Genomic DNA, 12,272 nt, shown 5'->3' with positions numbered 1-12,272 from the left:
AAGGAACTTGCTACATAAACTGTGTAACACCAATGTTGCACAGTTAAGGATAGATTTACTCCAGGAGTTACTGTAAAAATAGACTACTCTGCATTGGATTGATGTAGCATATCAACAAAAACACATGAAAATGCAATATGGAAAGAAAGCATTTAATGACGGAGGCAGGCATGGTCTGGGCAGAGGTATGAGTCTAGTCTACAAGTCTTCTGTCCCTGAATGCTGCCTGCCATTTCGGGTATGTACTTGCCTGTGTTAATTTTGTTGTCTTTCGCACTGACCTCTGTGTTCCTTCTTTTATTTCCCCTTTTCTGTATATTTCAATCTTTCTTACTCTTTTATCTTCTCTCTCCCATAATTTTAGGTTTGTGGAGGTTTCCATAGCCTTATTCAATGGAGGAGAACAAGAGAATCTGCTTCTAAATGTAATTCCTTATATGGACTCACTTTATCTCCAATGGAACATTGTTATGTGTTTCTCTAATACAAAGCAGGTAAACTTATAATGGAAGAGAACCTTCATATACCATTAGCCTGCAATGCCATCCTTTAACTGTAGGTGGTAAAAGAGAATACTGCCTTTGGAGTTGGTGATTTTAAATGGATTGTGTCAGGAGTCTGAAAGCCTTGGGTTCAAATCTGACTATTACTTGCCAGCTCTTTGTTATTGGGCTGACCTAGAACTTAGAGTGTTTCAGTGAGGATTAAATAAAATAATGTATCTCGAGTACTTAGCGCAGAGCTTAGCATACAGGAAAAAAAACCTTTTTAGCTTGGCATGCAGGAAAAAATGTTTTAGGAGGTAGAGTAGACAATTGTTTGGGACTCCATTAATTATGTTGACTCCACTCGGTGTTACTGGGGGTTACTTTGCCCCCATAAGAGTCAAACACCTTCCCACTTATTGCGGAAAATCCAATGCCTTTTCACCTATGTCCATGAATTCCCAAGAAGCATATGGTCATGGTCACTTATGGCTCCAGTCTCCTGCTTCTGCCAAATTACTCGTTAAGAGATTGCTCACTTTCCCATGAATCTGTTCATGTTCTGTGCCACTTTGACCCTGACATGTCACCCAGTGATTTTCTTTCATTTCCATATACACTCAAAAATTACTCACCAAGGATATTTATGTCTGTATAGAAAACTTGACTGGAGTTTCAGGTAGAGGGATTTATATCACAGACACATGAGCTTACAAAATCAGATATTTCTGATTTTGAAAATGCCTTGGCCATTTCTGAAAAGGGAGCTTTTGTTAAAATGATGGTGAATAATAATACCTAAACCACACGGTTGTTGTGAGGGTTAAATGAGATAAACCATAAAAAACCACTTAGAGGGGCGCCTGGGTGGCTCAGTTGTTAGGTGTCTGCCTTTGGCTCAGGTCATGACCCCAGGGTCCTGGGATAGAGCCCTGCATCGGGCTCTCTGCTCCGCGGGATGCCTACTTCTCCCTCTCCCACTCCCTCCCCCTCTGCTTGTGTTCCCTCTTTCATTGTGTCTCTCTCTGTCAAATAAATAAATAAAAATCTTTAAAAATAAAAAAAAACAAAACAAAAAACAAAAAAAAACCACTTAGAACAATGCCTAACATGAAGTGGTTAGCTGCTTTTACTCTCACCATTACTCTCACTGTTATCGATACCTGGCCTGCCACCATGTGACTTGGTCGTCTTCTGTCTGTGTCCCGTCACTTTCTTCTGCCAGCCACATTCCTGTTTGTTGTCTTGGCAGCTGCCAACCTTTAGCTCTGGCATTCATCCAAGGTATTTATGAAAACATTTCCCAAACAGAGACAGTTCCCTTTCTAAGAAGAATTCTGCTGCCACCTGTTAAGATAACATGGTTTGTGTGTGTGTGTGTGTTTCTTTGCCCTACTACTTACATATTTCAAGCTTATAAAATAAATTTGTTGAAGAAGGCAAATCCCACGTATATCCCAGATTCAAATCACATTCATCCTCCTGTCCTAAACAATCTATACCTACTAGGTACCCAAGTAACTTATTGACCGAAGAGTGTGTTTCTTGTCTTTGTTACAGGAACATTTACTCCTTGATGGCATGGTCGTGTCCGATTCATTTTGGTTTGACACAGAGACTTGCATGCAGGTGGATGTCATAAATAATAATGGATTGCTTTTCTCCCTTTCTCCACCACTGTGGTGTGTGCAGCTGACACCTTTCCTTGTCCTGTTTCCTATAAGACTTTCAGGATCAAGTGATTTCTGGCCAAGAAACAAAAACAGAGTCATTTTCATTCCCCAATGAATTCCCTTGAAAACTCATGATAAATCAGGTACAACTCCAAGAGGAGACACTGGAGAATAGCCAAGCCGTGTCTGTAAGGAATCACACATCGGATGGCTCACATGATGCTATATCAAGGTCACTAGCATTTTACCCTATCAAACTGAAAAACTGCCACTATCAGAACAGTTGGGCATATTTTATTGGGAAAATAATTTTTTCTTCATACTTCTGCACAAATAGAGTGGTTCAGTAATAAATATGTGAGAACTTTTGTTTGAAAAAAAAAAGCCGATTAAATGAAGAGACTGAACAATACTGAGTATACTTAGTTCTAAGGAAGAAAAGTATTTCTGAAAAAAGAGCCTGCAATCTTTTTAAGGTAGCGTGGAAAGGCTTAATTCATTCGCCCCCTCACAGAGGGGTGGAGGGGTGACAATGGTTACACGGAGAGGCCACCTGTCTGCCCCCGCTGAGCCCACGGGCAGAGGGGCATTCTGGGAACATTTCGCCGCAGCTCGCAGCTTGCTCCCAGCTTGGCTCCCAACAATCCGAGGGCTGAAGACACCTGCTGTGGGAGCAGGTGGTCTGGAAGGTTCGCCAGTGTATGTGCGTGTGCGCGCACGAGTCTGCTTGTGTGAGTGTGAGAACGTGTGTGTGTGTCTGTACGCGGTGTGCACCGCGCTGCTGCAGGGGGCCGGATGTGTGTGGAGGGGCGGGGGTGCGGGTGGGGCGCTTTTCATCCTTGTGAGCCTTTCTCGACAGCTTTGGATGCATTTGGCCTTTTAAATAGTCTTGTAGGTATTCTGCTAGCCTCGGGCATAATACGGTTTAGGATATTTTATATGAAAGGGGACGTTTACATAAGTCTTTGAACTCAAAAATCAATTTTCACCATCGGCAGAACCCACGGATTTGACATCTGTTCTGCCTTTCCTGATGTTGCCTGATAACTGAGATAGTCCTGTGTTTTTCCTTCCTTGAAAGGAAGGAGGAGAATGAATGATGTTTATGAACTCCGTAAGCTCTAACTCGTTAGTAGTTGTGGAAGACGAACATCTCTAGGCTCCAGCAGGGACGGCTCTCCTCCGGGACACCTAAGCCCTACCTCAGCAGGGCTCGTCAGCTCCGTTATTGACACGGGAGCCAAGAAGCTCTTCCACTTGGAACTGGCTGGAAAAAATGTGCGAATGAGGGGCAAGTTATTAGTGTGGTGTTTAGCAAGACAGAAGTAGAGTGATCAACAGGGCAAATGAAGAGGAGAGTCGAGGAGAGAAGGAAGGAAGGAAAAGAAGGGAGGGACGAAAAAAGAAAGGGACAGGGAAGAAAGAAGAGAAAGTGGTGGGTTGTGTGGGGAGAGTCTAGGACCTACTAAGGGTTTATTCAATATTCACTACAGAGGGAGTAGGGCCTGGGTATGAAGGGGGTTAGGTATCCAGTCACTTTCTAATTATGACATTGATTCACTGAGGGAGGCTGTGGAATATTATTTTCTGACCGTGTTTAGATTTTGGAAACTTCCAGGCTTCATTTCTGAGATCTGTGTTATCACTAAAAAGACGGTGTGGTTTCCTGTCCCCTGGCCACAGCACCTGAAAGATTTTCCCCCACCCCCCCGCAGACCACTCCCTGTTTAGGTGGTTTGGTCTCATGGAGGCAGCTGCTTCCCCTACATGCTTCTGAAGCATTTCTGTGGAAACAAAAATTTTAAATTTTACTTGAAAAATAGTGGGATTGCAATAACATAAGAACCACATACCCGATCTTTTTAATGTCATGGTATAAAGTGGCTAAATTCCCCCTCCGTCTGCTTGCACCCACATTTAATCGCATCCTCCTGGGAAAATTTTACCCTCTCTTAGATTTTTGGCTTATCCTTTCCAGCTCATTCCTACGGAGATGCAGTGGTTTCTGCAGATATATGCAACTATTTCTTGCTACAAAACGGAGTAGTTCTATGTATATTTGTTTGCATTTCTTTCCCACTTCATACATCATGGATTTGTTTTCAAGTCACAGTGTGCAAATCTGCCTTGTACTTCTCAGTTGCTCTACAGAGTCACCTTTGGGTAGCTACCATCATTTATTGAAGCAGGCCCCTATTAATAGCATTTATGTTCTTTCCAACTTTCTCTTATAACCTTCCAGCAACAAATGTCCTTTTAAAAGCAGGGCTAAATTTTAGAGCATGTTTTTTGAATTTTAGAGCATGGTTTTATGAGCATGTTTTTGAATTTTAGAGCATGGTTTTATGAATGAGTTTAGTGTGCAAAGCTATTGTTTCTGAACACTGGTAGAGACAAGAATTGTGAAGACCAAAATTCTGTGTTTTCTCCTGAAAATTGTGGGATGAATTAGTTAGAGTGAGATAATTATACAAATAAGTCTAGTATATGTAATTAACTGTAGCCGTATGTCTTGGTCTGCTAAGGGTTATGGAAGTGTTAGGATCTTTTATTATATTCTTACCAGTCTTTTTTTATTAAAGATTTTATTTATTTATTTGACACAGATAGTGAGAGAGAGAGAGAGCACAAGCAGGGGGAGTGGCACGCAGAGGGAGTGGAAGAAGCAGGCTCCCCGCTGAGCAAGGAGCCTGATGAGTGACTCGATCCCAGGACCCTGGGATCATGACCTGAGCCGAAGGCAGACGCTTAACTGACTGAGCCACCCAGGCGCCCCTATTCTTACCAGTCTTAAGATCATTTGAACACAGTCCTGTTTCAGGGTAGGATGAAGAATGAGATGTTACGTAAGATTACAATCAGTTATTGATATTCTAGTTATATTATAATTTGTTGTATAATTGGAATAATCTAATTATAATTATGTAGTATTATATAGTTTAATAATGATATATTGCTGTGTACCTCAAGTCTAAGTCAGTTGGACCTGATTTCTGTAAGCCAGTGTTTCTGAGCCACTGCCCCCACAGCTTACCCTGTTTAGAAATCTATTTAATAAGTTTATTTCACAAAAAATTTAGCCATCCAATATGTAATGAAAACCTATTTGTAAACGAGAAATACAAAAATACATATCCCAAAATTTCTGCCCTTAAGAATCTTACTATTGTAAGCAGTCAGAAAAATTTCATATTTCATTTAATTTCAACATATGAAAAGTTGAATGAATAAATATAAATGACAATTCATAGAACAGTATGTGATGAATGCTAAATAAGTCAGACAGTAAGTTTAATAAAGAAGAAATGAAGGAATTGAGTCAACTTGTCCTTGCAATTTCATTGTTAAAATGATTTGTTTAACATTGTCAAAACTACAACTTACAAATTTATACTGTTTTAATACACACTATCTTATTTCACCCTCAAAATTGCTTTTTGATATAGAGTGAGAAAGGACTATTAGGCTCATTTTACAGATGAGGACACTGAGGATCAGAGAAGTTCAACGACTTAGACAAGGTCAAGATATTAGTAGGAGATGGAACCAGAACTAAAACCAAATATGCCTTGCTAGACTTTATATTCAGTAAGGTTATTATAATGAATAACTTCTCAATGTTGCTGTTCTTTTCTAGAACAATCAGCAAAGATTCTTTTTCACACTCATTCATTAATTCATGCAACAAATATGTTTTGAATGTCTACTAGATGCCTGGTTCTGTTGTAGGCACTAGAACAAAATGGTCAAATTACTATCCTTGTGAGCTTACATTCTAGACAATAAAATATACACATATATAATATTGTTTATTGCAAGGTGCTAACAGTTATGGAGAAAAAGCAGTACAAGAGGGATAAAGAGGGCCATGGGGTTGAGCATTTACCTTTTTAAATAGGGTTGTCCCGGAAGTCTTCATTAAGAAGTTAACATTTGAACTTACAGAACTTCAGACAGAGAAATCCACCAATCAGGAGCATTTCCATTCCCAGCATGTTCAAGAAACAGCAAGGAAATATATGTGACAGAGTGGAGTGAATGTGGCTAAGAGTAGTAAGAGATTAAGCCAGAAAGGAAAGGGAAAGTTAGATCCCATGGAGTCTGGTTGGCTACTCTAAAGACTTTGATGTCTGCTTTAAGTGAAAATGAAGGCCATTGGAAAAGTAACATGATCTGACTTCTATTTTAAAGTATCACTCTGACTGTGGTGTCAGGATTAGACAGTAAGGAGCTGACAGTGGAAGCAGGGAGACGAGTCATGAGGCTCTATGAATAATCTAGACTTGTCCCACTGTGCTAACAGTTGAGGTGACGAGAGGTGGTCAGATTCCTTATATATTTTGAAGGTAGGACCGAAAGAAAGAATGGCCCCAAGGATTTTGGCCTGAATTACCTGGAAGAATGGAGCTGCCATTCACTGAGATTGGAAAGATTGTGAATGAGCCAACTTTTTAATTTTTTATTATTTTATTATTTGTGAGGGTTGTTGGTGGTGAAAGATCAGGTGGTGAAGATCAGGAGCATGATTTGGGTACATGCTAAATTTGGGATGTGTATTATATATCCAAGTGGAAATGTTGAGTAGGAAGTTGAGTGGGATTCATGGCCAAACTTGGGCTAAGAGACATAAACCTGGCAGCGATCAGTTTCTAGATAGAACATAAAAAGCCATGAGATTGGGTGAGATCACCAAGGGAGTGAATACAGGGAAAAGAATAGAATCAAAGACTGAGCTCTGAGGCTCCCCAACATTACGAAATGAGGAAGATGAGGATTTCCAGGATCATCTTTTAGGTAGAGAACATAACAAGACTCTCCTACATATACAAATAGTCTGCCGCCACCACCACCACCACCACCATCATCATTATTATTACTTCCATGACCACATAGCTGTTATATGATGCTGGTTAGGTGCACTAGATCTCCCATAATAGCGCTTTGCACAGCAACAGTGATCTCTTTGCATATCCATGAGAGTGGTGAAATTGCTGAGTGGAGAAATTCCTTAGCCAACTTTCATATGATAATGGATACCTCTTATTCTACTACTATAGAATATTGATTCAGAAAGGGCTTTGCTCTGGATTAACATGCCATGATTAAAGAAGCTACATAAGGTAATTCTAGAGAAAAAAAAAGAATCTGTTCTCATTTAGGTTACAATACTAACCAGGTACTATGGGAGCAGCACACTGGGAAGTATGGTGAGACATACAAAAGAGTTACAATATAGCTGTCAACCTTGAGGCCTCACAAATTGTTACATGCCTCTATAGCAAGGGGTAATCTGATTAAGTGATATGGTTGTGAATGAGTCACTTCCTGCGGCCAGGGTTGGGGAAGAGTTCATGAAGGTCATGCTTATACAACAGCTTTCCTGGAACAGAGCATATGTATGAAAGGCAGCTCTGTGTTCACTTGGAGAGAGGAGTAGGTAAGATCTAAGTAAGGGGTAATGAAGAGACCGGGACCAAGGAAGTCTTGGGGTGGTGGTGGTTTGGAGGGGAGCATGGCCTAAGCAGTGGGAGAAGGTCAGGGGTCTGGCCATCCTGGGCCAAGTGTCTAAAGGGTTTTGATTAAAACTTCAAAGGGTAAGTCTCTAACCACTTACGCTGCTTTAAAGACACATGGATTTGGGAAAGCTGGGACATTGGGACTCTGGGCACTTTCTCATACTGGAGATGGAGGCTGAGCAACCTCACTGACCTTCTGGGTCCTTCCTAAATCTCAGCACGTGAGGGGCACAGGAGTGACTTCCAAGGTTTGCTTTCTCTCTTCCCTTCACCCCCACTAGTGTTAGATTTAATTTCACTAGGAAAATGTGTTGTGAAATTTTTAAAAACATGATTTTTTTTTTACATGAAAACATTCTTAAAGAACAGAAAGTTGCTATACCAGAAAAAGTGACACATATTCTTTTGTTTATTTTTTCATTCCCTCTCTGCTTTCACAGTCTACATTTATTGAACATGTATATAAGACATCGTGCTGAGGACATAAAATGGATGGAGCCTAATTTCTGCCTTCTGTGGAGGTTCTGGCCTGTGCTCACATCATACTATGTTATAGTTGGAATACTTTCTGGTAGAAAAAAAGTCATTTAAGCATGTGCCCCATCACATCCACTCTTCATAACCTCAAATAGTGGGTTTAGTTTAATTTTGCACCTGTGTGCCTCAAAGGAGAAAGTAATGACCCAGCATTTTGTTAAATAAAGCCAAACTGTTCTTTTAGCTGCAGTCATCATGTGCTCTCCTTGAAGGTTAAGAGCCTACAGAAAAACCTAGTGCTAAAATTATTGAGTTTTATAATTTTATTCCACTAACAAGTGATGGTTTTCACTAAGCAGAAAAGAGGCATAAGGCATTTAGTGGGATAGGTGGTTTCGAGACTTTCCTAGTCAAAGGATTTTTATTTCATATTAACAACATCAGATTTTCTCTGAAAGCTTTCTTTTGGAAAGACCATATTGAACCTCAGAATGTATTTTAAGTGACTTAATCACTGTAATAAAAAAAGATAAACACTGTGGCTGTTTTCATAAATTTCAATGTTCATTTTATGTCTTTGCTGCAGAAGAAAGTCAAGAGGGAAAAAATGAACTCCAGCACTTTGGTATAGTTCATCTAAAATTTGTTTTATTTTTGTTTGTTTGTTTCCTTAACAGTTAGGGCTATATTTACCATTTGGGACGGGGTAAATGCAGCAACAATGACTTTGGCAGAAACTTTTTTTTTTTAAAGAAACTGAGAATTTTGGAATATTTCCAAAACATTACACTAAGGAACCTTTAATTGGTAGCAGTAAAGTTTTGTTTAAGCTTAGCCACTTAGTATTTTATGCTTGTCTGAAAAAAGTTGCCTAGTATGAGGCTGCCAAAGAGCATACAATACACACAATAAGTTAAATTTGTAGTTCAGTATGCCATCTTGAAACAAAATGGTGACCGAGGAGAATTTTCAAGTCAATGTAACATTTTATGGGTTTCTGGGAAATATTTAATGTAAATTATTGTAGAGTCTTCTATTTTAGATTGGCAAATTAATCAAACTGTAATGGAAAGTCTAACTCTAAAGTTTTTCTAGTTCGTTTGCTTTAAATCAATGGATTTAAAATTTGTTGGTGGATATTCATAAGTTGGAAGAGCTCTATAAATTAAAAATTGAAAATCGTATTCTTTAGAATAGAATGGAATGCTTTTCCAAAGAGTTGTATTTTGCTCGTGTTTAATCCAATTTCAAAGACTCCTGTCTTCTTATCAAGCTGTGCTGCACAGATAAAGGCTATGGGCAGATCTTGGCTACAGTTGACGGCGTTATCACAAGTGTAGACTGTCTTGTCTTTGCTAGATGCCCTAATAATGAGACACTGAATCTAATTCTAACCTTATGGTGCTTCATTTGTCAAATCAAGGCCATCTAAATCAGAGCTGGAAAGAGGGAAAGAGGTGGTGTTGAGAAATCTCTGAAGAAACCGGCTTAGAAGGCTCTCCTCTCTCTCTTCCTGCAAACTGATTCTGAACCTTCGATGTTTTCTCTGCATATCTCAGTGATCTGGGTTTTTTTCTCCTTCCTCTTTTTCCCCTAAATTATCATTATCAATAAAATAATTAGTATGTGCTGCTGATCTAATAGAGCGATTTAAGTTACATAAATTTAATTGAATTTTCTTATCATTGAAAATAGGATTAAAAAGCCCCAACCCCACCAACAACCAGATAATTCAAATTTCAATTATATTCAATCTGGCTTTTTGTTCTTAATTAGTCAAATTTGTTTGTTAATATATAGATTCAATCATAGGGATGGGTAAATTGTTTCTGTTTTCTATGTGCTTAAAATGTAGGCATAACATTGATCTAAAAATAAAATCAAGTAGGGGTGCCTGGGTGGCTTAGATGGTTAAGCATCTGCCTTCGGCTCAGGTCATGATCCCAGGGTCCTGGGATCGAATCCCGCATCTGACTCCCTGCTCAGTGGGGAGCCTGCTTCTCCCTCTCCCTCTGCCATTCCCTCCGCTTGTGCTCTCTGGCTTTCTCTATCTCTCTGTCAAATAAATAAATAAAATCTTTTAAAAAAAATAAAAATAAATAAATAAAAATAAAATCAAGTATATAGATATAGGTACATATGTGTATGTATAGTGCGAGAAAGAGAAAAAGGAGGGGAATGGGAGAGAAAGGAAGGGGGGGAGAAGGGATGAAGGGGAGAGAGAGACACGGAACTTTTGGTTTGGTAAGGGAATGGGGTTTGAAGGTCACAGGTGGAGAAGTTATGCATTCTATGGAATATTTGCAAATGTAAATAATTCCTAGACCCTGTCTGCTCTTAAGTACAGAGATACATTTTGAAGTTTGTTTTTTTTTTTTTTTTAAGATTTTATTTAATTATTTGAGAGAGAAAGAGAGAAAGACAGAGAGGGGGAGCACAAGCAGGGGGAGTGGCAGAGGGAGAGGGAGAAGCAGGCTCCTCAGTAGGGAGCCTGAAGCGGGGCTTGATCCCTGGATCCCATGATCCCAGGATCATGATCTGAGCGGAAGGCAGATGCTTAACCAACTGAGCCACCCAGGTGCCCCCATTTTGAAGTTTTTAATTTCATTTTTCTTCTCTGCCACTCCTGTGTTTTCCCCTTTATTAGTTTGAAAGTTACATTTGTAGTGGTTACCTTAGATACTTTGAAGGACAAATTTAACCTAATACAATCTAATGTTAATAATTAGACAATCAAATAATCCTTCCAAACAATAAAGGACTTTAAAATGCTTTAGCACTAATCACCACACCTTTGGAATTACATGCTATTGTTACCCAGTAAATCGGTACCTATGTGTGGACATTCTTTAAAAAAAAAAAAAAAAGAAAGAAAGAAAGAAAGAAAAAGAAATTGGGACAGATCAGTTAAGGGTTCAACAGATGTAAATTTTTATAAATAATTTATAAACTAATTAATAATGGAAATGTACAGGAATTTTTTATTCCTAAGACACCCATAGTTTGTAACCATTCCATATCATGGCAGAACATATTTATGTTCTGACTCGAGTCTTGGTTCACAGGCTCCCGTGAACATACTCATTGATTATTTCTATCAATGAGGGTTGCAAATAAAATAAGCAGGGGAATCTTGGTGATAGGACATGATAAAGCTGGTAAATTACAAGCAGATTACACAGAAGCTCAGTGGTTTTCATGGATCTTGCCTCAGAAACTTATACTATTTTATGGCTTTAGCTACAGTACAGATCAGATTCCTGAACAGTACTCATATTATAAAAAGGTACAACATAATTTTGGCCTTATAGAAACATACAATATGCTAAAAGCACCTTCAGTCCTGGGTTTTCTGGGGAGGGGGGAAAGGTTATTGAGCACACCATCTGTTCTGTCTTATATTTATGTAATGCTTCATCCCCAGGGCATTTCTGTTTATAGATGGGCAAAGAACAGGCAACAAGAGAGAAAAGTTAGTGGGAGGGTCATGGCAAACATGAGAAAAATAAAAATGGTGTGAGTTGAAGGATTGGTAAAACAGTATATTTTTCATCTGTGACCTATTTATTCTTTATAATCCTATTTATAAAATTAAACAGTAGTATTAATAAGAGTAGTACTTTGGCATCAAAACATCTTTTTGGAATCGTACCTTTTTTGGTGGTGTATTATTGCTGAGGGACCACACAGAGGTCCCATTACCATCCATATTATAGGGGAACTAGATTCCAGTGGCATACAGTTGTCCCTGAGGCTGATGGGGTGAAATTAGACTTCTGGTACATCTTGAAGGAGTCCAATAAACAAATCCCTCTCTTACCAATTCAAATTAGGAACCAGTTGGAAAATACGTTCTAGCAGAGAAACTAATGGATGTTATTACCAACAAAGTTGATTGGGGAATGTGGCTTTAGGTATATGGCTAACAGGGCTTGCTAATTTTTGACTCCCGGTTAGTAAGAATTAAGTACCCAGTCACAGTAGTGCTGGACCACCTGAGGCGAAGCCTCCCCGCAATGGCTGAGCCACCCCTAGCAGTGACCACATGGGGCACCAGAGAGGGTGGAAGAGCGCCCAAGGGGAGGGGGGAAGCCTGAAGCATCCTTTGCTCAAATTCACAG

This window comes from Halichoerus grypus, chromosome 4, assembly GCF_964656455.1.
Source record: "Halichoerus grypus chromosome 4, mHalGry1.hap1.1, whole genome shotgun sequence".
Lineage (NCBI taxonomy): Eukaryota > Metazoa > Chordata > Mammalia > Carnivora > Phocidae > Halichoerus > Halichoerus grypus.
The sequence above is the reverse complement of the archived record's forward strand: the minus strand, read 5'-3'. Positions refer to the sequence as shown.